Below are 27,827 nucleotides of genomic sequence, written 5' to 3' on the forward strand. Positions count from 1 at the left end.
ATTCCTTGAGCTTAGAATAAGAACACAAGGAACAGGAGCAGGAGTAGTTATTTGGGTCTTTGAGCCAACCCTGCCATTGATCATAATCATAGCTGATCTACAACACCATCACAACATTCCTTGATTCCCTTAATATTCCTCAAGTCACTGATTTCATTTGTCATTTTATTAGTGCAGTTAGATGCCCGTTGGCTTTTTACACTGGCCTGTCTTGGTTATGTGTCGGGCTGGTGGTTGGAGCTGCTATAACTCCTTACAATGGAGGATCACACCGAGGATAGCACAGTCTGATTCTGATCAGCCTTCTCCTTCAGTTTCCAGTGCAGGATCACTTTCAAAGAGGACTTCAACTCATTGTTTTTCATTGTGATCCTCAAAATGCAGCCATAAAATAAAATTGATCGATAGCTAACGGCACTGAATAGAGACGCAGATGCTGGAATCTGGAGCAAAAAAACAAACTGCTGGAGGAACTCAGCGAGTCAGGCAGCATCTGGGCCAAACGCAAACTAGAGGAACAGCACCTCAAGTTCCACCTGGGTCGTCTACAGCCTGACGGCATGAATAGTGAATTCTCCAATTTCAGGTAACCTGCTCCTCCTTGGTCCCTTTCCTCTTTCCTACATACATCCAACAGCCCCATAGCCCCTGATCACCCTGTTTCTTTCCCCTCCTCCACCTACGTCTCCCCATCACCCACACACTCCTCTCCCCCCACCATCCCATCTGTCCACCCCACCTCCCTTATTTGGTTTCTTACTCCACCTTCCTTTCCTATCAGGTTCCATCATCTGTAGCCCTTTCTTGCCTTCACATCACCTCCGAGCCTCTGTCACTATTTCCACTCTCCCCTCCTCCATCTGCCCATCACCCCTCTTCACCTGGATTCACCTATCGCTTGCCAGCTCTTGCTCCATCCTGTCCCTTCACCTCTGCTCTTTCAGTCCAGATGAAGGGTCTCGACGTGAACCGTCGACTGTCCATTTCCCTCCATGGATGCTGCCTGACCTGCTGAGTTCCTCCAGCAGTTTGTTTTTTGCTTAACAACATTGAATGTCATCTCCAGTTTAGTGGGTTACACAGTGAACTGGAAGGTTACATGTACATTTTTGTCTCCAGTGATCTGAATGCACATTCCAAGATATATGCCACTGCAGCACAGAAGGAGTACTCCAAATATTGGCAGTGTCAACTAGGCATGAGACTGAGTCAAGGCCCCATCTATTTTTGCACTATAATACAACCATGACCTGTGCTTGCATAATATGGTTTATTTCAGTTGAGAATGTGGATTATAATCTTTCTTGTCTTTGGCTCTGTGCTACAAGGCTTTGGGGCAGGATCATGCTGGATCTGACCCACCACCCTTGGCACATAATCTGGGCACAGCTGCATTTACTTAATCCAGATGCAAGGAACCAAAATAAAGTTACAGGTTTACAGAAGGCCTTTGATAAAGTACTGCACTAGGATTTAACAGACTTAGAATGGGCGTAATATATTGCATGGATTGAAGACTGGTTAACAGTTAGTAAGCACTGTAGGAATAGATGATTCATGTTTGAATTGGAGCCTGTGACCAGTGGGGTGTTGCAGGGGTCAGTGCTGGAATCCCAGCTGTTCACAATCTATATTGACAATTCGGATGAGAGGATGAAGTGCGATGTATAAGGGCATGCTGAAAGTGCAAAGCTAGGTGTTGGTGTGAGTTGTGAGGGCAATGCAGATGGGCTTCAAGGGGAAATAGATCATTTCAGTGGAAGAATGTGAGGTCACCTGTCTCAGTCAAAAAAAGAAAAGCAGATTATTTTTTAAATGCTGACTGGTTGAAAGGGGTGGGTGTTCAGAGGGATCCTGTCCTTCAGTGGGTCACTGGAAGTTAACATGCAGGTACAGCAAGCGATTAGGTAGACAAGAGTTCATTGGCCTTTGTTGCAGAGGTTTTATGTACAAGAACAGACTGTCAAAGTACAGGGCCCTAGATTACCGGAATATTGTGTATAGTTCTGCCCTACATAAGGAAGGATATGATTGTGACAGAGGAAGTACAATGAAGATTCACCCAATTGATTCCTGAGATGGGAGCATTGTTATTTGAGGGCCGATTAAGCAGAATGGGGAAGAATGAGAGTTGATGTCGCTGAAATAAATTCTTGTGGAGTTTGAAGGCGAGATGAGGGATGACGTTTCCCCTCTCACAAGCCAGTGAATCAGTCTCAAAATAAAGGGTTGGCCACTCAGCACTAAAAATGAGAGGGATTTTATTTTCACCCAGAAGGCAGTAAATCTCTTTGGAATTCTGAGTGGGAAAAAAAATCCTACCCGAGAGAGCTGGTACACTCAATGGATATTGAGACAGAAATCAATGGATGTTTGGATATTAAGGAGATCAAGGGATAAAGAAAGTGGCGGTACCATAGAAGATAAGCCATGAATGGCAGAGTAAGTGTGAGGGTCTAAATAGCCCCCTCCTGCTTCTTTTTTTCATATTCTTTCATAAAAGACACATCGATATAACACATCCAGTCTGACCAGGCATGAGGTTGGAAGGCAATTCCCTGGTATAATACCGGGGAAGACTCAGCCTTGCTGTCAACCCTGAGAGTAGTCCAGTGACAGACATGATACCAATTATCACTCAGCATCACTTGACTTTGCGCACAGCAGCAATGAAGTTGAGGTTACGGTCAGAACACGCATGATCTTATCAAATGGCAGAGCAGTCTTAAGGGGCCAACGGCCTACGCCTGCTGCTAAACTGTATGTTTGCTACAGAAGGCCTTTGCTAAGGTACTGCATTAGAATTTAACAGACTAGGAATGGGTGTAATATACTGCATGGATTGAAAATTGGTTAACAGATAGTAAGCACTGTAGGAATAGATGATTCATTTTTGAATTGGAGCCTGTGTCCAGTGGGGCATTACATTATTATAACCTAAATTGTTATATTTGCATGTTTGCATCAAACTTACTGAAGTTCCAGAAGTTGAAAGCCAAAGGTTCCACTTGAAGCTGTCTAATCCAGAGCAATAGGTTTTAGGCCATTATTTATAGCACAGTAAGTGCTCAGGTCATATTCCTTAAAATTGTTCATATATAAAGGCTAGATTCAGCTTCTCACTCTCTTTCGTCCAACAACCCCTCCACATATCATTAAAGGTACAAGTGAATTTGTAATGCTGGGTGAGAGATATTGCTATGTTTTTTGATAATTTGCCATAAAATACAAAAATAAAGAATTTTGCGGCTAATTATCAAAAAACATAGCAACATCTCTCACCCAGCATTACAAATTCACCTGCACCTTTAATGATATGTGGAGGGATTGTTGCACAGTGAGATCGCAATATAGAATCTCAGCCCCTAAAGCTAAGATTTGGATAAATGGACTTTATTTGGCTAGATGTAAGAACAATAGCAAAGCAATCAGTCTCAACATAGATTATGGAGCCTTACGAATGTAGAAACAAACAAGGAACACTTGAAAAATAACAATAAATGTTAGTGATTTAGCATTCAGTGAAATCAATATGCTTTAATACTGAATGTGAGAAATGTAAAATTAAGAATACCATCAACAGAAATATCCCATGATAAATATAAATCAAGGAGAATGGGACAGGAAAAGCAAAATATGTTGTAGCTTTTTAAAGAGTTCATTACATTGACTGTGAGATACATACCCAAGTTGACATAGGAACAGTTACTTTGGGGAGCTCTGCCAATGGCCTGGAGAGTAAAAGAACTGCCTGCTAAACCATGCAAACCAGGATATCCCAGGATGGATGAAAATCAAAAAAAACTGCAGACGCTGGAAATCTGAAACAGAAAATGCAGGAAACACTCAGCAGGTCAGGTGGCATCTTTGGAAAGAGAAGTTGAGTTAATGTGCCAGATTGAAGAACCTTCAGATGGCATATATATCGGGTGGCACGTTAGTGTAGCGGTTAGCATAACGCTATTACAGTGCCAGCGACCGAGGTTCAATTCCCACCGTTGTCTGTAAGGAGTTTGTACATTCTCCTCATGTCTGAGTGGATTTTCTCCGGGTGCTCCGGTTCCCACATTCCAATAAAAAAGACGTACAGGTTAGGAGCTGTGGGCATGCTATGCTGGCACCGGAAGCATGGCAACACTTGCGGGCTGCCCCCAGCACATTCTCAGTAACGCAAAAAGATGCATTTCGCTGTGTGTTTCCATGTACATGTGACTAATAAATAAATATCTAAATATCTAATGAAAAACAGTTAAACAGTTAACGTTAAACCTGTTTCTTTCCCTGACCTGCATCCAATGCTAACTGTTTTTCACACTCATCTTCTTTCCAAAGACGCTACTTCACCTGCTGGTGTATTCAGCATTTTCTGTTGGTCCCAGGTTTGATTGCTGTTTATGCTATGCATTTCAGCCACGGTGGTAGTAGTTAACCCTCTGGGGTAGTTTCAGAGAAATTAGTGAGGATTGTTGCTTATGTCAGAAAAGTACATGGAACTGCATCAGCTGTGATGTTTTCCGTGCTTGAATAACATACTATTCAGTTTACACATGGAAACAAAGCACCTCTCTGTGTTGTGAGAGGGATGATGTTGCTCAGAGAGTAATGAACAGGAGGCCGGTCTTGCTGATGTACTATAGTGTGTGTGATGTTGATAGTCTGAGGTACTGAAGGGCTCACTAGCCCATTGTACACTATCCCAGCAGATAGCGTACAAGATTGCAAGTGGGCTCTGGGGTGATTTTAGCATGAAGTTCATGGAGCCTATGAAATTATTTGTTAGCAGCATTCTGCCTCTCAGCAAAGGAAATGGGAGTAAAATTGGCAACTTTTGCAAAGTCTGCCTAGTGGCTGGTGCTAAAGGCTTGTGTGTGAAGATCCCAGAATTCTGCAATTTGTCACAGGTATTGATGGAAAGAAGTCAGGTTCCTGTTGAGAAAGGGAAGATGGGGGTATTTAACATAGGGGCCTAACTTATGGTTTAAAAGCTGGAAATCTAAAATAAAAACTGAAAATGCTGGAAATATTCAGCTGGTCAGGCAGCATCAGTGGGGAGAGGTTATGCTTCAGTTACATGGGGCATTAGTGAGACCACATCTGGACCACGAAGTTTTCTTGTTTAAGAAAATGTTAATATAATGGGAAACATTTCAGAGGAGGTTTACTAATCTAATAGCTGAAATGGTTGGATTGTTTTATGAGGAAAGGTTGAACAGGTTCTGTTTGTACCCACTAGAGCTTAGAAGAGTGAGAGGTGACGATTGAAATATATAAGATCCTGAGGAGTCATGACAGAGCAGAGGTGGTGAGGATGTTTCTTCTTATGGGAGAATCTAGAACTAAGGGTCACTGTTTAAAAATAAAGGATTGTCCATCTAAGACAGAGATGAGGTGACGTATTTTCTGATGTTTGTGAGTCTTTGGAACTTTCTACCTCAAAGGGCTGTGGAAGCAGAGTCTTTGAATATTTTAAGGCAGTGTAGATAGATACTTGATAAGCAAGGAGATAAAGGTTAGCACAGTTATTCCACATGTAAAGTTGAGGTTAGATAAGCAATGACCTTATTAAATAGTGTACAGGCTTGAGTGACCAACTCCTATTCCTAATTTGTATGTTCGTAGGTTTGTATATTTATAACCCCAAACAGAGCAGGAGTCCTTTTCAATACTTTAAATAGCTGACCACTTTCCTGAGGCTGTGCCTCCTAATTCTGGAGTTTCACCATGAGAAAACTGCCTCTCAGCATCAATCCTGCAATCCTTTTCAGAATCCCAGATGTCTCAATGAGGTCACCTCTCATTCCTCAAAACTCCAGCGAGTATAGGTGAATCTTACATTAGCACTTCTCTTTAGAATACTCCCTTGTCCCATCTGTCAAAGCTAGGCCACCTGAACAGCATGTAAGTAAATCCTTCTTTGGTTATGGAGACCAAAACTATACTTGGACTTCTAAGTGTGGTGTCACCATACACAAGCAAAAGTTCCTTCATAAACCCTTGCCTTCCAAATTGCTTACTGTACCTTAACTTTTGATGTTTCATAAAAAGTACACCAAGAATCTCTTACCTTTAAAAAGAATTCTGTCCTTCTATTCTTTCCAATAATGTTCTATATTGTATTGCACCTGCCACCACTTTGGCCATTCTGTATTCATATCCCTTTGCAACATTTATGTGGCCTCTCCACTGCTCACTTTCCCAGTCGGTTTTGTCAACACACTTGGATACAGTACAACCTTCAAGGTAAGATAAGATTTCTTTATTAGTCACTTGTACATCGAAACACACAGTGGAATGTATCTTTTGTGTAGAATGTTCTGGGGGCAGCCCACAAGTGTCGCCATACTTCCAATGCCAACATAACACGCCCACAGCTCCTAACCTGTACGTCTTTCGAATGTGGGAGGAAACTGGAGCACCCGGAGGAAACCCACGCAGATGCGGGGAGAACATACAAACTCCTTATAGACAGCGGCTGGTGCTGTAATACACCACCATGCCACCATATATGTAGCCATTTTCCAAAGTATCTCATTATTTTACCCTTCCATGAGCAAAGGGAAATCAGTGAGGAATTCTGTGAAATTTCTATCCTTTTATGTCTTTAATAGGCAGGAAATAATTTTTAAGTTTCACGTTCTGTTTCTTATCCATTATCTGGACAGTTAGATTGGCTTGGATGAAGTTCCTTATCAAAATATAAAACAATTTGAACCAGTAGGAAGTAGATTAATCTGAGTCTGGTTAGCTTTGAGACAAAAGTTAATTGAAATAATTGTTGTTTCTGAGGCCAGCATATTCTCAAGGTTATAACACTGCATTCCCACATAGAAGAATTCATCTGGCTAGTGACTAAATTAATTAGTGATCATCTATGCTTTCTAAATGCTCAAATACTTTCATGCTTCTCAGGACATTGAAGAGACCATTCAGCCCACTGAGTATATGCTGGCTCTTAGAATAATGCCATCAGACCCATTCTTCCAACTACTTAACCTGTTTTCTCTCACATGCCCATGAACTCCCCATTGACTCTCATGCCACACAGCTACACGGGGGGACAACTTAAAGTAATCAATTAACCTACCAACTAGCATTTGTTTGGCATGTGGGAGGAAACTGGACCATCCGCAGGAAACCCCACAGGGAAAGTAGTTACAGGGAGAACTTGCAAACTCCACATAGAAAGCACCAGAGGATAGGCTCAAACTCTGGATCCTTGGAGCTGAGAGGTTTCAGCACTAACTGCTGCACCACCGTGCATCATTCACTGTGGAATGTATTCCAGACAGGATTTCACTTGCAGTTTACCATCTATAAATCATGAAATTTATAATGCAGACTGCAGTGAGGACTATTTACTAAATAAAGTCACTTTAAATGGCATTTAGAAAAGCTTTTGAAAAACACTGACATTTCATATAGTTTCTGATGATGAATTTGAAATAGCTGTTAATCTGACCACTTAGAGACATCGTCAAAAGTGAAACAGCTACATACCAAATGATCGTGAGAACCCTTGTTACAAATTTCGAATCTGTTTTAGATATGCTTTAGGATTTTACACTACTAAGCTGCCCTGGTTGTGGCTGTCTTGTATTCAGAATTGTTTCTGCACTGCCTGATACTTAATTATGCAACGGCTTTAATTCAAATTGATTCTGTGGATGAAGGGGTTGTCGGAAAATGAGTTTAGAAAAATGAGAAATGATACTAGTGAAATATTAGGTTTTGAATGGGTAAATCTATAAGGATGGTGCCACTGCAGATAATCGAGAAGTAGTCTCAGGATAAAGGGAAACCCACTTTAGTATGGGATAAGGAGGAAATTCTTCTCTAAGGGAAGAAAGTCTTCCTTATCTCATTTTGAATGAATCCTGGATGCTGAGACTAACTATATTCCAGATTGAGATGACAGATTTTTTTGGAGAACAGGGGAATCAAGGGTTCTATGAATCTGACAGGTGAAGTTATGGCCACAATCAAATCAGCCTTGACCTTATTAAATTATGGACGAGGCTCGAGGGACCATATGGCCAAACCCTGCAACTGTTTACTGCCTCGTGATATAACTTGGATATCGTCTCTCATGTCTGCTTCTCTGATTCATCTAGAGTGGACTGAACAATAATAAGTTGAGATACGAAGGGTATCATTAAATTGTGTTGTGCACAGAAAGTCAGCCTTATATCAGTCCTCAGAAATATAGGAAGAAATAATAAATGATGTGTCCAATCCCTTTTGTGAGCTGTCATGTTTGGTTTATAAATTCCCTTTCTTTCCATCAATTTTTAATGGCAAAAACTGACCTCCTGCACTTCAAGTTCCATTCCAGGCCCCAGGCATATACCTCATAGCTTCTTGTCTAAAATCTGATTAACTGCCCAGGTGTCTTTTTCTCCTAAACACTATATATTGAAGAAGAAGGCAAGACCTGTTATTCCTTCTCCATTCAGGAATTTGCCAGTAGGTCTGTGCACTGAAATAGCTACCCTTCCTCTCCAAAGATTATATTCTCAGGAGACACCTCACAATGGGAAACATGAGTAGGATTACCAGCACAATAATAATGGTAGGTTTTTCATTAGCTGACAGAGACAAGGTAATGAATTTGTCAACATTCCTGGTCTTTGTAGATGACAATAAGGATAATTTGCTCACTAATACTTTAAATTATGTGTGCTGATTAGAAGAAAAATTAGCCACCTGAAATGATAAATTTATTTCACTCACCATAGGTGCTACCTGACCTGCTGTTTTTATTTCAGAATTCCAATATCTGCATTATTTGCTTTCAAATTTTTCTCTGTCCGAGTTGTTTCCTCCTTCCTATTCATTGCATCCAGCTGATTTCTCCCTCGTTCAACCCTTGTGTAATCCCTAATTCAGGACACAACTCTTCCAAAGCTCTGAGCAAAAGAATTGCAAGAGCTGACTTTGGACGTGGAACAACCAGGAACTCTATGGGCTGGATGGAAGGAGCTTACATGTTGGATTCAGCCTATGGGCCAGTCATACAAAAGCTTATGGGATACATGAGAGAAAGATGGATATCTAATTTGGGAAATATTTTATCCTAATATATATTTCCAGCATGGGTAACTACCTAATAATTGGGGAACAGAGCCTAGGTTGTTCCCTTTCTGCCTTTTGTTCCCCAGCACTGAGGTCAACAGTAGATAACCTTATGATCATCCTGGCTGACATGAGTTAGCCTTGGATTGTCCAGAGATAAAATTGATTTTCTTGAATTGTGGTTTCACACTGGAAGTAATTTGCTGATGGACACCACAGAGAAGTCACAACACTGATCTTTTCAATGAGGAAACTGAGAGCTTTCCTATTTGGGATGGTACCCAATATCTGAACAGGAAAGGATGGATAATCTGAAACAGGCACTTAAACCAGCCGAAGACTTGCATCCTTTGTTTTTACATGAAATCTTCCAGGACTTCAATCAATAGAAATTAATTACCTAAAATTGGTAGGAAGTTGTAGAGTGGGGAGGGATGTCCAAATTGACTTATGTGTAATGAATTCATTGCCTATAAATCCTTTTCTGATCTTTTTCTTTGTGATATCAGCAGAAAGGACAACCTCATAGTTATAACAAGAGGCCAGATAAAAGAGTTTTGTAAACATGTTGGGAGACAGGTATGGCAGTTAGTGCAACCTTCATTTAAGAACCATTCTGCAGTACAGGAAGCAGGTTATTGTGTTCACAAGACTCAGCAACCAATGGACTGTCACATGCATATCAGTATGACCACATTCAACTGAGAGACCAAAGAGCTCAAATCGCAGATGTCAAGTTATCATTTATCAGTGGGTCAGCTTCCATTCATATGGTTGAGATGAATGAAAAGTGGGACGGATCCATTCTGCATGTCTGCAGTCCAATGCAGAAAGCTTCTAATTCCATCAGGATATTGGAGAAAGCAAAAGGCCAGGAGGTTCCAGCAGCAGCAACATGCCAAGTGGAATTTTTAAGACATGGGCAGCAAGGTGGCATGGGGCACAAATATTAGCACCGCTGCTTAACAGCTCCAAAGCCTTGGAGCTGATGCTGACTTTGGGGTATGGTCCTACCATGTCAGGAGTAACAACACTCAAGGTGCTCAGCATCAGTCAGGATAAAGAAGACTACTTGATTGACAACTCATACACGACCCTAAACATTCAGTCACTCCACTATCAGTACACAATGGCTATAGTGTACACTATCAACAAAACACACTGCAGTTGTTTGCCTAGGTTACTAAAGAACATCGAGGAAACATGCAACCTCTACCACACATCCTGACTTGGAAATGCACTACTATTCCTTTGTCATTGCTGGATCTAACTCCTAAAACTCCCTACACAGAAACAATGGGAGAATACTTTCACCGCAGATGGATTAAGGAGGTTTCAGAAAATGCCCTTATCTATCTGTAGGGTAGAAAGGGATGAGTAATAAGTGTTGGCCTTGCTAGTGATAGCAGGATCCTGAAAAAAATAATAAATTAAAATAGCGCATCCCAACAATGCAAAAGGAAGGCAATTGAAACCAAGACTACAGGGACAGAGGCTTCACTGTGACAAGAGAGAGTTTCCATCTGTCAATTCTATCAGGATATTGGAGAAAGCCTTTTGCTTTCTCCAATATCCTGATGGAATTAGAAGCTTTCTGCATTGGACTGCAGACATGCAGAATGGATCCGTCCCACTTTTCATTCATCTCAACCATATGAATGTAAGCTGACCCACTGATAAATGATAACGACATCTGCGATTTGAGCTTGGTGAAGTAGGGGATTGGGAACTAGATCAAGTACATTAGCGGAATGCAGGATCTACACAGTGGTTAAAATAATTGTAATGAGAGTTTATGAATGTGAGAATGTAGCATAGAGGAAAATATTATAGTCTTTGGGAATGGAGATCTCCATGAAGTGGGGGTTTGTGGTGAACATAAGTATACTGGAACAGGCACAGAAGTTTGGTTGCATAAGTTTGTTAACTAAAAAATAAATTTAAGTCCTTACTCTAGTTTCAGTTTGATCACAGATGATTCTATCTCTTCTGCTTTCTTGAAGGCTTTGTCCATTTTCATCATCATTATTTTCTTAAACATAAATATACTTTAAACCTTTTTTTTGGTGACAACATGTGGAATGAACCCTTATCAAGAAGCCTGAACCATTGAACTGAAAACTTGTGTTTAAATCCCAGCATTAAAAAAAATTGGAATATAAAACCAGTATCAGTAATGTTGATCATAAAACTAACAGATTATTGCAAAAACCCACCTGATTCACCAATGTCCTTCAATGAACGCAATCTGCTACCCTTACTCAGTCTGGCCCATACGTGTTTTCAGTCCCACTGATGTAGTTGGCCCTTAACTCCCCTCTGAAATGACCTAGTAAGTTGTTCATTTCAAGGAACAATGAGGGCTGAGCAGAAAGTGCTGCTCTTGCCAGTGATGTCTGTATGCTGTGAATGTATGAAATACAGCTAGTGATAGTATTTCTGCAGTCTCTTCAGGGCTGTAATTCTAAGGTTTACCAGATGTACCTTAAGACATATTTTCCAAATGACAGAATCCTTGCTTCATTTGTTGAACTTCAGTTCTATGATGCCTTAATATATATTTAGTCGTGAATGCAGGGGACAGCATTAATCTCCAATTAATCATCCTGATAGATCGTTCAGCAATTGAGTCCAGTTGCATGTAAGAAGCATGTTGATACCTGAGTGCCTCACTAAATTGTGCTTGTCTCTGTATTATGGAGGATATATTATGTTGCTGTGTTATGAACAACGGTCCTGCGAAATTCTGCATTTCACTCTGTTCGAGGTTCATCTGCCCCCTCAAATGTCTGACAGAGAGAGAGAGAGAGAGAGAGAATCAAGTTACACATTTTTCCCATTATCATTTTATTCTTTTCATTTGATTTAAACGATAAAGTTTTACTTTAAATACAAACTAATGCTATTTATGATAAACAGAGAGAAAATAGTGGGGATGAAGGGAAGGCTGAGCAAGTAGGGACAGGGTCAGTTGAAGGGGAAGATTTAAAAAGGCCATTAACCTCCAGTGTCTTTGTTGGGAGGTCACTTGTGCTTAACTTTGGGCCGCAGGAGTGTACCCACGACTGTAAAACCAACGTTTTATGAATGCTGCAGTCATTTCTGCAGTTATTACTTTTTTTATCATGGATGTTTCAGTGGGGATCTATTGAGTGTATTGCATGAACAGGGCTACAAAAGAAGAAGGGGTTATACCTGCAGATTCTATTGCCCAAGAATCTACAGTGAACCATGCCCCTGCTCCCAGATCTATGGGGAGGAATGGATCAGAAAGCAAAGGTTTACCAAGGCAGTGGGGAAACAGGTGGGCAAACACATCTCCAGCCATTCAGCGATGTCTGGAATACTGTTTCCCCCTCTTCCCCCACCTTTGTTCTCCCTCATTCCTGTGGCCCCCTCACCCCTTCTCTTTCCCCTCTTCCACCCTCATGACCTGTCCATCACCCTCCTACTCCCAACCTCCTTCCCTTTATTCCATGTTCTACTGTCCTCTCCTACTGAATTCCTTCGTCGTCAGCTTCTTCCTCTTCCACTTATTGCCTCTCAGCTTCTCACATCATTTCCTTTCATTCCCCTCCCACCCTCCTACCTTCCCCCTCTCACCTGGACTGACCTATCACCTGCCAGCTTGTGCTCCCCCCCCCCCCCAACCTTTTTATTCTGGCTTCTGCCCTCTTCCTGATGAAGGGTATCGATCCAAAACGTCGACTGTTTATTTCCCTCCATAGATGCTGCCTGACCTGCTGAGTTCCTCCAGCATTTTGTGTGTGTTGCTCCAAATTCCAGCATCTTGTGTTTGTAGAGGAGATAGTGGTTGCTCCCTGAAATTCTTAGGCTCCAAACCAGGCCAGCTGGCAGCAGCAATTCCATACTATGCTTCACGTTTGCAGCTCAAAACTGCATTAGATTTGTACAATAATTAAAGCAATCTGCGCAAGAGGGAACTTTGACCACTTCCTCTATTGCAAAGGCCAGAGGTCATCATGGGCACACAGATTTACAAGGATCGAAAGTTCAGATGGTAATCATTGTCCAGATTATTTGGTTGGGGACACTACCAGACCAGCTTCTCATCCAGATAGGGAGGCAATAACAGCCAATCCTGATACCAACTGGCTATGGGATTACATGGACAAGATAACACATTACTCTTTGGCTGGGAATGCTGCTCAAAGTGCTGTAGACATATCTACACTTGTTTATTTAAAATGTCTGCAGTATTTTGGAGAAATATGGCTGTGAGGGCACATGTACCTGGGAAACACTTGAAGTCAGATATCTGAAAATATTTTTTCATTATTTTCATATTTCATATTTCAATACTTTCATTGGCAGCACGATGGCGTAGTGGTTAGCGCAACGCTATTACAGCGCCAGTGATCGGGGTTTGATTCCCGTCACTGTCTGTAAGGAGTTTGTACGTTCTCCCGTGTCTGCGTGGGTTTCCTCCAGGTGCTCCGGTTTCCTGCCACATTCCAAAGATGTACAGGTAGGTTAACATGGGGGTTTAAAGTGGGCGGCGCAGACTCGTTGGGCTGGAAGGGCCTGTTAACACACTGTAAATAAAATTTAAAGTCTAAATTTAAAATTTAAAAAAAATTTAAATTTAAAAATGGAATTTTGACAAAGTACAGCCTTGAATATCTGACGAACCTTGAAGAAGAGTCTCTGCATGAAAGAGGGGCAAAATGCTTCAGAATTTCTCTCAGTACTGGAAACAGAATTTTGTTTAAATACCTCAGGCTCATGAAGACTCTGTTCAAGAACAATGGTGAAGAACCACCTGGCAGAAGATTACCACCTGAAAGCTTGGTTGAGTGCTGCTCACACAGGAAGTTTGAACTGCCTCTCCAATCCATGATGGGAAACTCACCAGTGTTGTCACTGCAGCCCATCAGTGGCTCCTGAAGACTGCTTTGATTTAACAGCAGCATAAAGCATGCCTTTCATACCTGAAATGCCAAAAGCATGCCTTTCAGCTGCTCTGTTGGTACAGAATAAGAGTAAAGCCTGATGGGGTAGCAAAGGCCTCCTTACACATATCTGGGGATTGGTGTTTAAGTCAGCAAATTTGTCAAGAAACAATCTGATGTCTTACACCCAGAAACATATCTGGCAGAAAATGTGCTAGACTTATCCATGACAATCCTTGGGTATGTCCTGTTCCACTGGTAAGTTAGGTTTAGCCTGTTGGATGGACAGGAGGGAATGGTCCTGGAAGTCCTCAAGAATGACTCTAAAACCCATTAAGTTTCACGGCATCAGGTCAAAAATGGGAAAGGAAGTCTTAACATCTATCATCTACCTTTAGTTGATATATCAGAACTCATCCATGTTAAACAACAGATGGAATAAGTGCTAATTGTAGTGAAGGCACAAAATATACTCTGGGTAAGGAACTTCAATATCCATGAGCAAGAGTGGCTTGGTAGTACTGCCACTGACTTAGTTGGCCAAGTCCTGAAGAATATAATGCTGTACTGTGCCTCTACCAACATGAGGGAAGACCCTAAATCAACTTCATTCCCAGTACCTATGGCAGGTGTGTCCATCCATTGGATGTCTTTACAGCATAGATAGCAGTAGCCACTGAAAGTCCTTACAAGACAAAGCACGGTCTTCAAAGTGAGGTCACCCTATGTGGTGTGGCATTGCCATTGTCCTAAATGAGATTGACTCAGAATCAGCCCGGTAGCTTCAAATTTGCCATTCACAAGGCATCTGCTGGAGGTCAGTCAACCCAGCCCCAAAACATTACAGCAGGAGTTCTCGGGCAGAATTTCAATCCAATTGTGTTTAGTTGTGGTGTCAATGATTTTTTCTTCATTTTTCCTCACATTGGGACCAGTGACCATAACTTTATTAGTTTTAACATAGTTACGGAAAAAGAGAGGATTGGTTCATATGTCCTAAATTGGGGCAAGGATAATTCCATTGGCATCAGACAAGAACATGCAAAGGTTGATTGGGAGAGGCTGTTTGCAGGTGAAGAGGCACCTGGAAAATCAGAGGCTTTTGAAAGTGAGACAGGGAGAGTTCAGGGCCAACATGTTCCTGGTAAGCTGGTAGGATTAGGGAACCCTGGCTGACGAGGGATATTGAGGCCCTGGTCAGGAAAAAGAACGAGGCATATGTCAGGTACAGGTAGCTGGGATCAAATGAATCTTTTGAGGAGAATAAGGGATGTAGGAGTACACTTAAGAAGGAAACCAGGAAAACAAAAGGGGATGTCTTGCCAAATAAGGTAAAGGAGAATCCTAAAAGATTATATAATTATATTAAGAGCAAAAGGGTAATCAGACTCCTTAAGGATCAGTGTGGTCGTCTAAATGTGGAGCCACGGGAGAAGGGCGATGTCTTAAATGAATACTTCTCGTCTGTATTTACCTTGGAGAAGGTGATGGAAGCTAGTGAGTTCAGGGAAGAGAACAGTGACGTCCTGAAACATAGCAATATTACAAAAGAAATGTTGGTGGTCTTGAAGCTTATGAAGATGGATAAATCCCTGGGGCCTGACCAAGTATATCCTAGGATGTTGTGGGAAGCAAGGGAAGAAATTACTGGGACCCTAGCAGAGATTTTTGTATCATCGTTAATCATGGGTGAGGTACCCGAAGACTGTAGGGTGGCTAATATTGTGCCTTTATTTAAGAAGGGCCACAATGATAAGTCAGGGAACTACAGACCAGGTAGCCTAACATCAGTGTTGGGAAAATTACTGGGACAGCATCTATCAGCATTTGGAAAGGCAAGGAATAGTGGATAGTGAAGAAGGTTGTCTAACATTACAGCAGGGTCTGGATCAACTGGAAAAATGGGCAAAGGAATTGCAGATGGAATTTAACTCAGATAAGTGCGAAGTGATGCATTTTGGGAAGTTAAACCAGGGTAGGTCATACACAGTGAATGGCAGGGCCCTGGGGAGTGTTGTAGAACAGAGACACCTAATGGTACAAGTAGTTCCCTGAAAGTGGCAACACAGTCAGACAGGGTGGTGAAGAAGGCGTATGGCACGTTTGCCTTCATCGGTTAGGGCACTGAGTACAAGAGTTGGGACGTCATGTTACAGCTGTACAAGACGTTGGTGAGACTGCACTTGGAGTGTCACGTGCAGTTCTGGTCACAATGTTATAGGAAGAACATGACTAAGCTGGAGAGGGTGCAGAAGAGCTTCACGAGGATGTTGTCAGGACTGGAGGGCTTGAATTACAAGGAAAGACTAGGTAGGCTGGGACTGTTTTCCCTGTAGCGAAGGAGGCTGAGGTGTGACCTTGTAGAGATTTATAATATCATGAGGGCATAGATAGCATAGGGGATACCAGAGTAGGGGAGTCTAAGTCCAGGGGGCATAGCTGTAAGGTGAGAGAGGAAAGATTTAAAGGGGATCTGAGGTGCAAGTTTTTCACACAGAGGGCAGTGGGTATATGGAACGAGCTGCCAGAGGAAGAGGTAGAGGCGGGTACAATTACAATGTTTAAAAGACATTTTGACATGTACATGAATAAGAAAAGTTGAGAGGGATGTGAACCAAATGCAGGCAAATAGGACGAGCACAGGCAGACTCCTTGGTTGGCATGGACGAGTTGGGCTGAAGAGCCATTTATGTGCTGTATAATTATACAATTCTATGACTGTACAAGGTTAGATGTTGGGAGGGTCGCTGATGATATTACAAAGCTCAATTTCATTCATAACTCCTCAGAAAATGAAGTAGTCTGTGCCTGCATGCACTAAGACCAGGGCTTGGGCTAATAAAGTGGTAAGTAACTTTTGCAAGACACAAGTGCCAGAGGTGATCATTTCCAACAAGAGAAATCTGACCACCTATCCTTAACATTCAATAGCATCACCATTATCAGTTCCCCCACCATAAACGTTGAGGGTTGCCATTGACCTGAAACCCAATTAGACCAGTCACATAAATCCTGTGGCTATGGAGCATGTTAAGTGCTGGCTATTCTGTGACAACAGTTCATGAGACCTAAAGCTTTATCAAAATTTAGAGGTGTACAATATATTAAGAGGAATAGATAGAGTGGACAGCCAGTGCCTCTTTCCCAGGGCACCAATGCTCAATACAAGAGGGCATGGCTTTAAAGTAATGGGTGGGAAGTTCAAGGGAGATATCAGAAGAAGGTTTTTTACCCAGAGAGTGGTTGGGGCATGGAATGCGCTGCCTGGGGCGGTGGTGGAGGCAGGCACATTGGTCAAATTCAAGAGATTGCTAGATAAGCATACGGAGGAATTTAAAATAGAGGGATATGTGAAAGGAAGGGGTTAGATAGTCTTAGGCAAGGTTTAAAGGTCGGCACAACATTGTGGGCCGAAGGGCCTGTATTGTGCTGTACTGTTCATGTTCTATGTAAGATTTACACAGTAGAGTGATGGAATATTCTCAATTTGCTGTGGAGCTCCAGCAAAACTCAAGAAGTTCCACAGCATCCAGGACAAAGTAGCCACCCTAACCATTCGTCTCCAGCTTAGGCAACCCTGGCTACAGTGTGTGCCATCTACAAAATACATGTTCGTTACCTGCCCAGACTACATTGACACCACCTGCCAAACCCAAAATCTCTACAACCTATAGAACTGTTGGGGACATCAAGAGTGGCCCTCTTTCCAAGCTGAACAATAATGACCTGTGACCACCTCAGGAACATTTTGAAGCACTGATGACTGCTTCCCAAACCCCAGCAACCTACAATTTTCCAATGATGGAGAGGTGTGGACACAAGACACTGACAGCAAAGGCACGATGAATCAAATAGCTGACAGACTGTCCCAAGTGTTTAAAAATTCTATAATACCAGTATTAAACTTCCTCACTTTATTTAAAGTCACACTTTCAAAATCAGTAACACAATATGCCATGGTCTCCCTCGAACAGATTTTAACGTAGAAATTACATAACCCACTTTGAAAGTGAAGCATGGATTAACTTCTTGCCAAACTTGCATGCTTCACTTAGGATGCCATTTACTCCACATTAAGTCCATATGCTGTTGCATTGCTATGAAGTTGCGTAAATCTGCACTCTGCAATGAGCCATAAATGGCACAGTAAACCAGTGAATTTCCTTCAGGCGCATATCCCTCCACGTATCCCTACAATTTTCAGTCCTTGGTAATGTTGCTACCCCTTACCTCTGGTGCATAAATGTGGAAACACACAGAGTTGCCTAACTCCATGACATATCATCACTGCCAAATATTTCAACCAACAGCAGCTCAGATCCCCTCACTGAATCCTTTATGTTTCACATTGACATTGTCTTACTCGATGATTGATTGGAATGGTCAGCATAAGCAGCAATCACAATAGCGTTTCTTACCCCCCAGTCAGTCCAACAGATTTTACCTGATCAAGTTGTAACAGGACACTCCCCAACTGCTCTCAACTTGTAATGAGTCACTGTGCCTCAAGCTGAGCGGGGATATCATCCTATCCAGAAGGGCATTGTTTATAAGTTCAAACCATGTGCAGTATGTTGGTCTGCACACCAGTGATGTCACTACCTTAATGTCCTAAATAATATGTTGGTCCCATGCCTGCAGACTGTCTTACCAGGTTGCCTTCAAGCTGTGCACACCAGTGATGACACTACCTTAATGTCCTAAACAATACGCTAAAACAGCCTAGAAAAATGAATAACATCTTTTCCATACCTGTACCTAATGCCTCTGTGCGCTGAAGAAGTATGCAACATTAGCAGTTTCAAAGCTGGCATAATCGGTCATCCATTTGCATGTTCTACCAGAGAATCCAGTCCCAATAACACAGCTGTCACAATGAAAAGATTTCCTTTCACTTTGAACCTGCTTGGCTACACTGACTAAAAATACATCCCTATTATGTCAATGTTTTCTGCACACTGTAGGTGTTGGAACATGTTGCTGATTTAAATGCAACTGAAGCAAATTCTCCTCCGTAATATCACCGAGGTCAAACTGAACACTAAATAACAGGAGAAAAGTGATGCAGACAGTGACTACATCACTGTGTTGAGCATCTATCAACTGCTGCACTGCGGTTGTGTCAGAATCTGCTGGCATTAAGGTGCCTGCCATCTCCAGAGTGGAAAACTGAGCTCCAGCCTCGGTTCTAAGCCCAATGTAGTTTGGGAAAGGACTTCTTCACAGTGCTGAATGTTTCTCACAGGCTTTCTGGGAGGTCACATAATGCATTAGGTATATCCATATATAATCACTTCTAGTCTTCTTAAATAGGCAGACCTAACATAGCGCTTCAGAAAGTTGGTGCAGTAGGATGCCTGAAGCTGCCCCTGTTTTGCCTGTTGTTAGGCATCTCACTAAGGGAAATGTGTGCCTCTAAATTACCCACTATATTTATTGTGATGTCAGAGACTGAGTTGCTTAAGAGATCTCAAGCACAATGACACAATGTCATTCTCCTTGCTACACGTAGAGGTGCAGGTCAGGCGAGATCTTTTACAATCGTGCATTGATAAAGGCAAAAGAACATGGCAACAATGGGGAGGGCTGTTGGTAAGAGAAGTGTTCAGGAATTATATATGTGGAGAGAGACAGAGCATACAGTACACTGAGGAAGGGAAGCACCCGAAAGGCAAAACTTGTGCACCTTGCATATCTTCATTAACTATAACTTTAAGATCATGCTAGGGTTCTGGGCTCTGTGATATCCAAGCCCAACACCTGCATCACCCATTTCTCCAATCTTGTGAGGTAATTGATCTCTCTCATTTGTTATGGCAACCAATGGTTACTCCATCCTGAAAGACAGAAAGAAAACTGACGTGCTGACATGAGATGGCTGCTGTGATGAAGTATTGTTTATGCGTACTGTATATGCTCGCAGCAGTTGCGAGTGTGAATGTTGCAGTTCTGAAATTATCAGATGTATTTTAGGGTTGCAGCACTAACCTTGACCAAATGAGTGAGGTAATGAAATTTCCTTCTCCACTGTTCCAGATCTGTAGTAATTAATCCAAGAATTGATTTTTCTTTCCATTTCCTCCCACTTCTGCTTCCCTCCTCCTGAACTGGAACAGGCTGGGATTCCATTAAAGCACAAAGACTTTGGCTGATATCCACCTGTGCCTCAATGGAGGCAGAAACTTGCTCCATGGAAATGCCAATATCAGCTGGCATTAATGTAACCACTACTTTCAGGCTGGGAAGGACTTTCTCGTGGATCTCTGGAGGGTCCTGTGAGAGTTTGACGATGGGTTCTTCCATGCTCCTTCAATCTTTTGTAATCATTCAGGCAGGCAGAATAATGTGCCAAGCATTTTCAAATGGATCTGCAGTAGTTTTCCCAGGAATGCTCCCCGATTGTAATCCTCACTTGGGTCCTTCAGGACAGAACTGACATAAGATCTTCCATCTGGTCAACAGCCAAACTAGCTTCCCTATCATTCAGTTCTCTCTGCAGTCCAGCAGTGCCAGCTGTTTTGCAACCTGAAACATGCACCTCTCACGAGGCATGGTCAACTCTCGAGGCATCAGTGTTAGACCTGATATTTGACTGTATCAGGTGCAATGGTGCAGAATCTTCTTTATTCTCTTCTGTGAAATGCTGTTCCTGTGAGGTTGAAGTTAGGGGCTTGCATGGCAGTGGTATGTTCTGAGGCTACAAGAGGAAGACAAGAAGAGCATAGTAATGGTAAATCCACGTTGCAGATAACAGCAGTGGACAATTGTGTATATGTAGGAAGTCATTCATTGCCACGAGAAGGCATTAATAGATCATGTAGAAAGTTCATTCAGGTATGGCAGCCAGGAAATCACCAATGCCCCTAAAGAGGAGGAAACTTGTTGAGCATTGGGATAGGAAGAGTCCTCCACTGGGACAGGCAAACATTGCAGGTAAGACAAGGGGGTAAGTTAAAATCAAAATACTATAATGATATGCTTATCAAAGTTCAGTTGTCAAGTGTGTGATGTTTGCTTACTGAATGTGTGGGTTGTTGAGTGCCAAGTCAGGGAAAAGTGCACCAGGTAATCAGGACCATGGCTATCAGGGTCAGGTAATGCATACTTGTCTGTTGAGCTACAGGGTGTGACAGTGCTGCTGTTGTGGAACGTGCGTTTCAAGGCTGCATTTGCGAGCTAAGGGTCAGGGCATCAACCTTGACAGAATAACTGAGGTCATGGAAGACGTACTTGCATTATTTCATTGGCTGCCTTTCTTCTCTGATGACACAGCTTTCCCTTGTCCGGAAGGATACAAAGGTCTCTGTTGGTAAAGGTGAGTTGGGAGCACGGTCCCTCTGCTTCACACCTTTAACAGCCATCTCAATGTACAGCAGCACATCCATTCTAAACAGTGCTGTGGTTTGTTGGAGAAGTGCCTTTTCAGGGCTGGAACCCTGAAGCCAATCAGTATATGATTCAGTCTGCAGGTGTAGAGTATTGAACTACCGATCATTATTAATCAAACAGTTACCAGGAAAACAAATCATACTCAAAACAACAGAGACTCTCACCTGTGTCCCAGTTGCACTGGCATGATTAACCATTGGTTAAGTGCACAGCACTGATTTAATGCTGGCATATAGAAGCAATTTAATTTCTTGACCAGGGTCTTCTATGTTGGTACACTTAGACAGGTCCAAAGCTTTGGTTATCTCCTGCCAAGTTATCGGACCCATCTCATTTTGGCATCCAACCACCATCCAAAGAAAAAAGGATCTCTTATCTCTTGTGAGGGAAAAAAAGTCATGTTTCAAGCCAATGATATTTTATTGGAACTGGAAACAGAAACAAAACAAGTTCTAAGTTATAGAAAAGTAGAGAGGGGAGGTTTGTGGTAGGGTAGAAGAGCTAAAATGACAAAATGATGGAAGGCAAATGAGGTGGTAATGGAACAAGTAAAACAAACAATGGGTCCAATGGTCAATTAAAGGTGCACGTGGGAATAACAGAATGATTATTAGCAGAAATACAGATAAAAAGACTTGATCTGATAGCCAAAGATGGGTTTAGAATGGCAAAACATAAGAAAAAGGAGCAGGAGGAGGCCAGTTAGCCCCTGGTGCTCACTCCACTATTCAGTTAGATCATGGCTGATTATTTGTCTCAGAGCCAACTTACTGAACTGCTCCTATATCCCTAAAAATCTATCCATTTCTGTCTTGTATATACTTAGCAACTGAGCAAACACAGCACTCAGAGAGAGAATTCACCATCCTTTAGGTGTACACATTTTTTCTCACATCAGCCCCGAACAGCTGATCCAACGATACTGAGGCCCCTGCTTCTAGACACCCTAACCAGGTGAAACATCAACTTCATAATTATCCTGTCAAACCCCATAAGAATTTTCTATGTTACAATGAGAACACCACTCATTCTTTTAAACTAAAGAGAGTTTAGGCCCAATCTGCTTCATCTCTCCTGAAATGACAAACTTGCCATGGCAGGATTCAATCCGCTGAGCATTTGCTGAACTCCCTCTATTGCAACTATTACTTTCCTTAAAGTGGGAGACCAGAGCTGTATACAAAATTCCAGATGCAGTCTCATGAGGGTTCTATATTGTCTCTCTTATTGTATTCAACTCCTTATGAGACCACTATACCATTTGCCTTCTTAATTCCTTGCTGTACCTGCACTTTAACATTCAGTGATTCATGTAGAGGGATGCATGGATCCCTCTGAACACACCTTTCTATTTTTCAATATTTGGAAAATACTTTGCCATTCTATTTTCTGTAAGAAAGAGAATGACCTCACATTTTTCCACATTAAATTGCATCTGGCATGAAATACTGATAATGAAGGTGTGTATTAGGATAGTAGTACCACAGGATCTTGGCTTGGATAAGGAAGCAGATTTAGTTGGGTTAGAAATAAGAGAAACCAATGGCCATCTATGAACTGGTGCAAGTAATCTATAGGCACCTTAACATTAGCTATACTTGGACAGACTATCAAAAAAGAAATGATAGGTGCTTATAAAAAAGGTAATGCAATAATTACAGGACACTTTAATATTCATATAAACCGGGCAAATCTAATTGACAATGATAGTCTTGAGAAAGGTTCGCAGAATCCATTCGAGATTGTTTTCCAGAACAATACGTTGAAGACTCAGCCAGTTAATAGGCTATTTTTAGCTGGTCATTAATAATAAGAGGATTAATTTGTAATCTCATAGAAAAGGATTCTTCTGGGTGGAATAATCAGAATATGACAAAAGTTTCATATTCAGTCAGAGAGTGAAGAAGTCCAAAATTTTAAATTAAGATAAAGGCAATTACATCAGTATGAGGGATTTTGGCTAGGGTAAATTGGGAAATTAGTTTAAAAGATATAATTCTCTATGATTATAGGAAAATAATCCATCCATGTCTAAGTAGGTTAAGGATGGTATAAGATTGAAGAAAAAAGGTTAAAGTTGCAAACAGTAGTTTGAGGATTGTGAGAACCTTAGAACCTCGCAAAGGAAGACTCTAGAAATTCAAAAGAAGTGGGAGAACACAGTATATGAACAGAAGTAATGAGAAATACAAAACCAGATAGTAACTTCTCATTCAAGTAAAAATGAAGAAAGCAGCAAAAGTAAACACAGCTCCCTTAGAAGCCAAGAGAGGGGAATTAATAAGGGAGTACAAGGAAATGACAGAGGAGCTAAACAAATATTTCGTATCCATCTTAATAGTCAAGATGCACTAAAATCATACCGAAAACAATAGGTAGCCAAGAGAGTGCAAAAGAAAGTGAGGAACTTAATCACTGTGACTAGAGAAAGAGGAGTATTCGGAATCTTTGGAATTATCTACTGCAGAGAGCTGTGGACGCTGGGTCCAAGTATATTCAAGGCTGAGCAGAGTTTTCGTCTGCTGTGAATCTCTGGGTGATTGGGATCAGGCAGGAACATGATGTCAAGGGTGAAGATCGATCAGCCATGATCTTGTTAAGTAGCAGAGCAGTGTTGAGGGGCTGTATGTCTTCCTAATTCATATGTTATTATCTGAAAGTGTTGGCTCCAAAAAACTTTACTGTGCCGAGCCAAAAGATGAAGAGCTTTACTGGAGCACCTCAGAAAGCAAAGGACAGAGGTATCAGAAAAAGAGTAGTGCAAAGGTCTAAAGTCACAGGTGACCAGAAGATTGGGGCAACGCTTGTGGAATGAACAAAAGTGTTCTATAAGATGATCACCCAATTTACATTTGTTTTTTTCCAAAGTAGAGGAGAGGAGGCAGCATTATGAGCAGTGAATACAGTATATTGAAATGAAAGAATTATCACTGAAATGCTGTTTCGTCTGGTAATGTGTGGACAATAGGAAGGCAGGATATAAAAGGGGAGGTGTTGCATTTCCTACAATTGCATGAGTGGGCCCCTAGGGAAGTGATATTTGTTAGTGGTGACTGAGGATTGAGACAGTGCGTATTGGGAGACATTCCCTTCAAAATACTGAAAAGCAGAGGGAAAGAAGTGTCTGGTGGCAGCATCACACTGGAATTGTTGGAAATGGTGAAAAGTATCTTTTGAAAGTGGAGGTTGGTAGGGTGGAAGGTAAGAACAAGTGAAACTCTGTCATAGTTCTGGAACAGTGCAGGAAATGGAATGAACTTGGTTGAGGGCCATGTCCAAGCATAGGTAGGGAAGGGGGCATCGTCAAAACAGATGTGACAGATATGGAAAAACTGGGAGAAAGGAATGGAGTTCAAGCAGTAAGTGATGGGAAGAATTGTATTCAAGCCAGCAGTGAGTCAGTGGTCTTTTAACGAATATTAATCATTAGCTTACTTTCAGAAGTGGATGTAGAGAAGTCAAGGAAGGGAAAAGTTGGAGATGATCCATATGAAGACAGTGAACAAAAAATATTACTTACACGAAAAAGCGGATATATCTTGGGTTCACATGGGTTTCTAAAGCAGCATTATATTTGCCACAAGTGTATACTAAATCCTTGTTATCCACAAGGGATGGGGCATAAACTACCTGCAGGTAATACAAAAAACAGGTACCACTAAGTCCTCTCCATTGTACCCATACACACCACAAATAGATACAAATATTCCCTATAATATTCTAAAACTATTAAAGCATTAATATGCAATAATAAAACACATTAAAATGTTTAAACTCTATGATGCTGGAGGAACTCAGCAGGCCAGGCAGCATCTGTGGAGAAAAGCAGGCGGTCAACGTTTTGGGTCAGGACCCTTCTTTGGGACTGAAGATAGGAAAAGGGGAAGCCCAATATATAGGAGGGAAAAGCAACACAGTGATAGGTGGACAAAAGGGGGGAGGCAGGGTGGGCACAAGGTGGCGATAGGCAGATGCAGGTAAGAGACAGTGATAGGCAGGTGCGGGAGAGGACGGGAGAGCAGATCCACCGGGGATGGGTCAACGGTAAGGAGAGAAAAAAGGGGGTAGCAAGAAAACAGATAGGCTAGGAAAGGGGAAAAAAAGGCATGGTTGGGGGATGGTGGGGACTACTTAAAGTGGGAGAATTCAATGTTCATGCCATTAGGCTGCATGGTTCCAAGATGGAAAATGATGTGCTGTTCTTCCAGTTTGTGTTTGGAATTCTCCTGGCAGTGGAGGAGGCCGAGGACTGACATATCAGTGATAGTGTGGGAGGGGGAGTTGAAGTGATTGGCAACGGGGAGATGCAGATCGTGGTTACCTAATCTGCGTTTGGTCTCACCAATGTAGAGGAGGCCACACTTAGAGCACTGAATGCAGTTGATGATATTAAAGGAAGTGCAGGTGAATCTCTTTCTCACCTGAGAGGACTGTTTGGGTCCCTGGATGGAGGTCATGGAGGTGGTGTAGGGGCAGGTGTTGCACCTATGGTGGGGGCAGTGGGAAGTTCCCGGGGTGCTCCACTGCTAAGAGAATTCCAAGCGCAAACTGGAGGAACAGCACCTCAGTTTCCGTCCTGGAACCTTGCAGCCTAACAGCATGAACATTGAATTCTATCACTTTAAGTAATCCTCACACCACCACCCCCCCATGTCTTTTCTTTTCTTCCCTTTCCTAGCCTCTTTTTTCTACCCCCCTTTTTTTCTCTCCTTACCTTTGACCCATCCCCTTGTGGATCTGCTCTCCCTTCCTCCCCCACACCTGCCTATGACTATCTCTTACCTGCATCTACCTATCATCACCCTGTGCCCACCCCACCTCCCCTCTTTTGTCCACCTATCACTGCTCTGCTTTTCCCTCCTATATACTGGGCTTCCCCTTTTCCTATCTTCAGTCCTGAAGAAGGGTCCTGACCCGAAACGTTGACCGCCTGCTTTTCTCCACGGATGCTGCCTGGCCTGCTGAGTTCCTCCAGCAACATTGTGCTTTTCATCTAGATTCCAGCATCTGCAGTCCTTTCTTTCTCTTAAAATGTTTAAATACCCAGAAGGAAATTATATTAGCTAACAACTACTTCCATTGCTACCTATAAGCAGTGAGAGTTTTAAATTCACTGTGTAAACAATGACTGCTCACTATTAGAATAGTGCACAGCAGGGAGCCACTTAATACAAGTGGTCTGGAAACTGATCACCATATTTATTCAAACAATGATTGGTACCTTAACATGTACATATATACATATAGATATATTTGTTTGAAATAATTTGAGATGGGGCCTGGGGCTGACCTTGCAAATAAGCAATTGCAAATTAGCAGATGAGGATTGAGCACTATCAAAGGAGTCATTCAATGTGAGAATAAATTTAACAAGGATGGTGCAAATGGTTGAATATTGTTTTGGTATCTTGTTCAGGCAAGAAGTGGAGGACCCTTAGACTGTCCAGGTGGGGAAGTGAGCAGAGAGATTAGATACCAATAGAAGAAATGAGATGGTTAGGGACAGGAACCAAAACTATTGAAGTGTCAGTGTGCATTGGAGGTGTTACTGACTGGGCAGGAATAATTAAAGGGAACAAATATAATTTCTGGAGCAAGAGCAGGTGGGTCTGAAATGATGTGACTACTAAGGAAGTTTTAGTTAAAGATCTTGGGAAGATGGTACAAGCTATCTATGGATGGCTGGGGTCCCTGAGGTTGAAGGCCTTGGAGCTCCAGTGGAGATAATATCAGTGTGGGAATTAACAGTTTGGATTTGCTGCTAGGATATTGGCCCTGACGGAAGTACAAGGTGGTGTTGGGGACTTTCCATTCATCCTTTGCAATATATAAGTTAGCTTGCCAAAAAACAAGTGCTGCCCTTGTATGAAAGTTCTATGACAACTTAGTGAATTTAGAGTTGCAAATTTAGACTGCATAGATTAGAGTAAGTAGGTGAGGTACAAAAATTAAGTTAATGTTTTGCCAACAGTTTGTTTCATCTGGAAAAGCATGGACAGTGGGAAGGAAGGAGGTAAAAGGGCAGTCATTGTACCTCCTATACATGCATGGATAGTGCCCTCAGAAAGGAGTATGTACATTGGTGGTGATACAGGATTGAAGCAGGATGATGTGGGGCCAGAAAGCAGCACTGATATAGTCAACGATGTATATGCTGCAGAGATATACACCTCCATTGCATCATTATTAAGCAATGAAGTTGATGGAATCTGCGCAAGAGTTGGGAGAGAGAATCAAGAAATATTAGCTTAGTGCTAGAAATTGGCGCAACAGTAAAAGATCACTCCTGATCTGTTGCAACAGGCATTAGAGGCTGAATGGCCAATTCCTGCTTCTACTGTTCAATGCTTGAGGGTAGGTGCGTACTAATGTGCCTTCCTGATCACTGACAGAAACTCTCTTTTCCATTAAGGTTCCCATCAGCATTTGGCATTCCTTGAGTAGAGCTCTCCA

At 42.0% G+C, this 27,827-nt stretch overlaps 2 long non-coding RNA genes across 2 annotated transcripts in view; both read right to left on the minus strand.

The window, feature by feature from the left end:
* LOC127582932 (uncharacterized) overlaps positions 1-19,750 on the minus strand; it is a 35,458-nt gene extending 15,708 nt beyond the window's left edge. Inside the window, exons 1-3 of the long non-coding RNA XR_007958187.1 lie at positions 19,672-19,750; positions 6,065-6,233; positions 3,686-3,821 (exon numbers count right to left, since the gene is read on the minus strand). This is a non-coding gene — a long non-coding RNA (uncharacterized LOC127582932). The remainder of the gene's footprint in view (positions 1-3,685; positions 3,822-6,064; positions 6,234-19,671) is intronic.
* Position 19,751: 1 nt separating this feature from the next.
* Positions 19,752-25,002, minus strand: LOC127582933 (uncharacterized). Its single transcript, XR_007958188.1, has 3 exons — positions 24,895-25,002; positions 19,974-20,682; positions 19,752-19,822 (listed from the first exon to the last, which is right to left on the minus strand). It is a non-coding gene; the product is annotated as an uncharacterized LOC127582933 (long non-coding RNA).
* Between the last annotated feature and the right edge of the window lie 2,825 nt (positions 25,003-27,827).

The sequence above is a fragment of the Pristis pectinata genome, chromosome 25 (genome assembly GCF_009764475.1).
Source record: "Pristis pectinata isolate sPriPec2 chromosome 25, sPriPec2.1.pri, whole genome shotgun sequence".
Lineage (NCBI taxonomy): Eukaryota > Metazoa > Chordata > Chondrichthyes > Rhinopristiformes > Pristidae > Pristis > Pristis pectinata.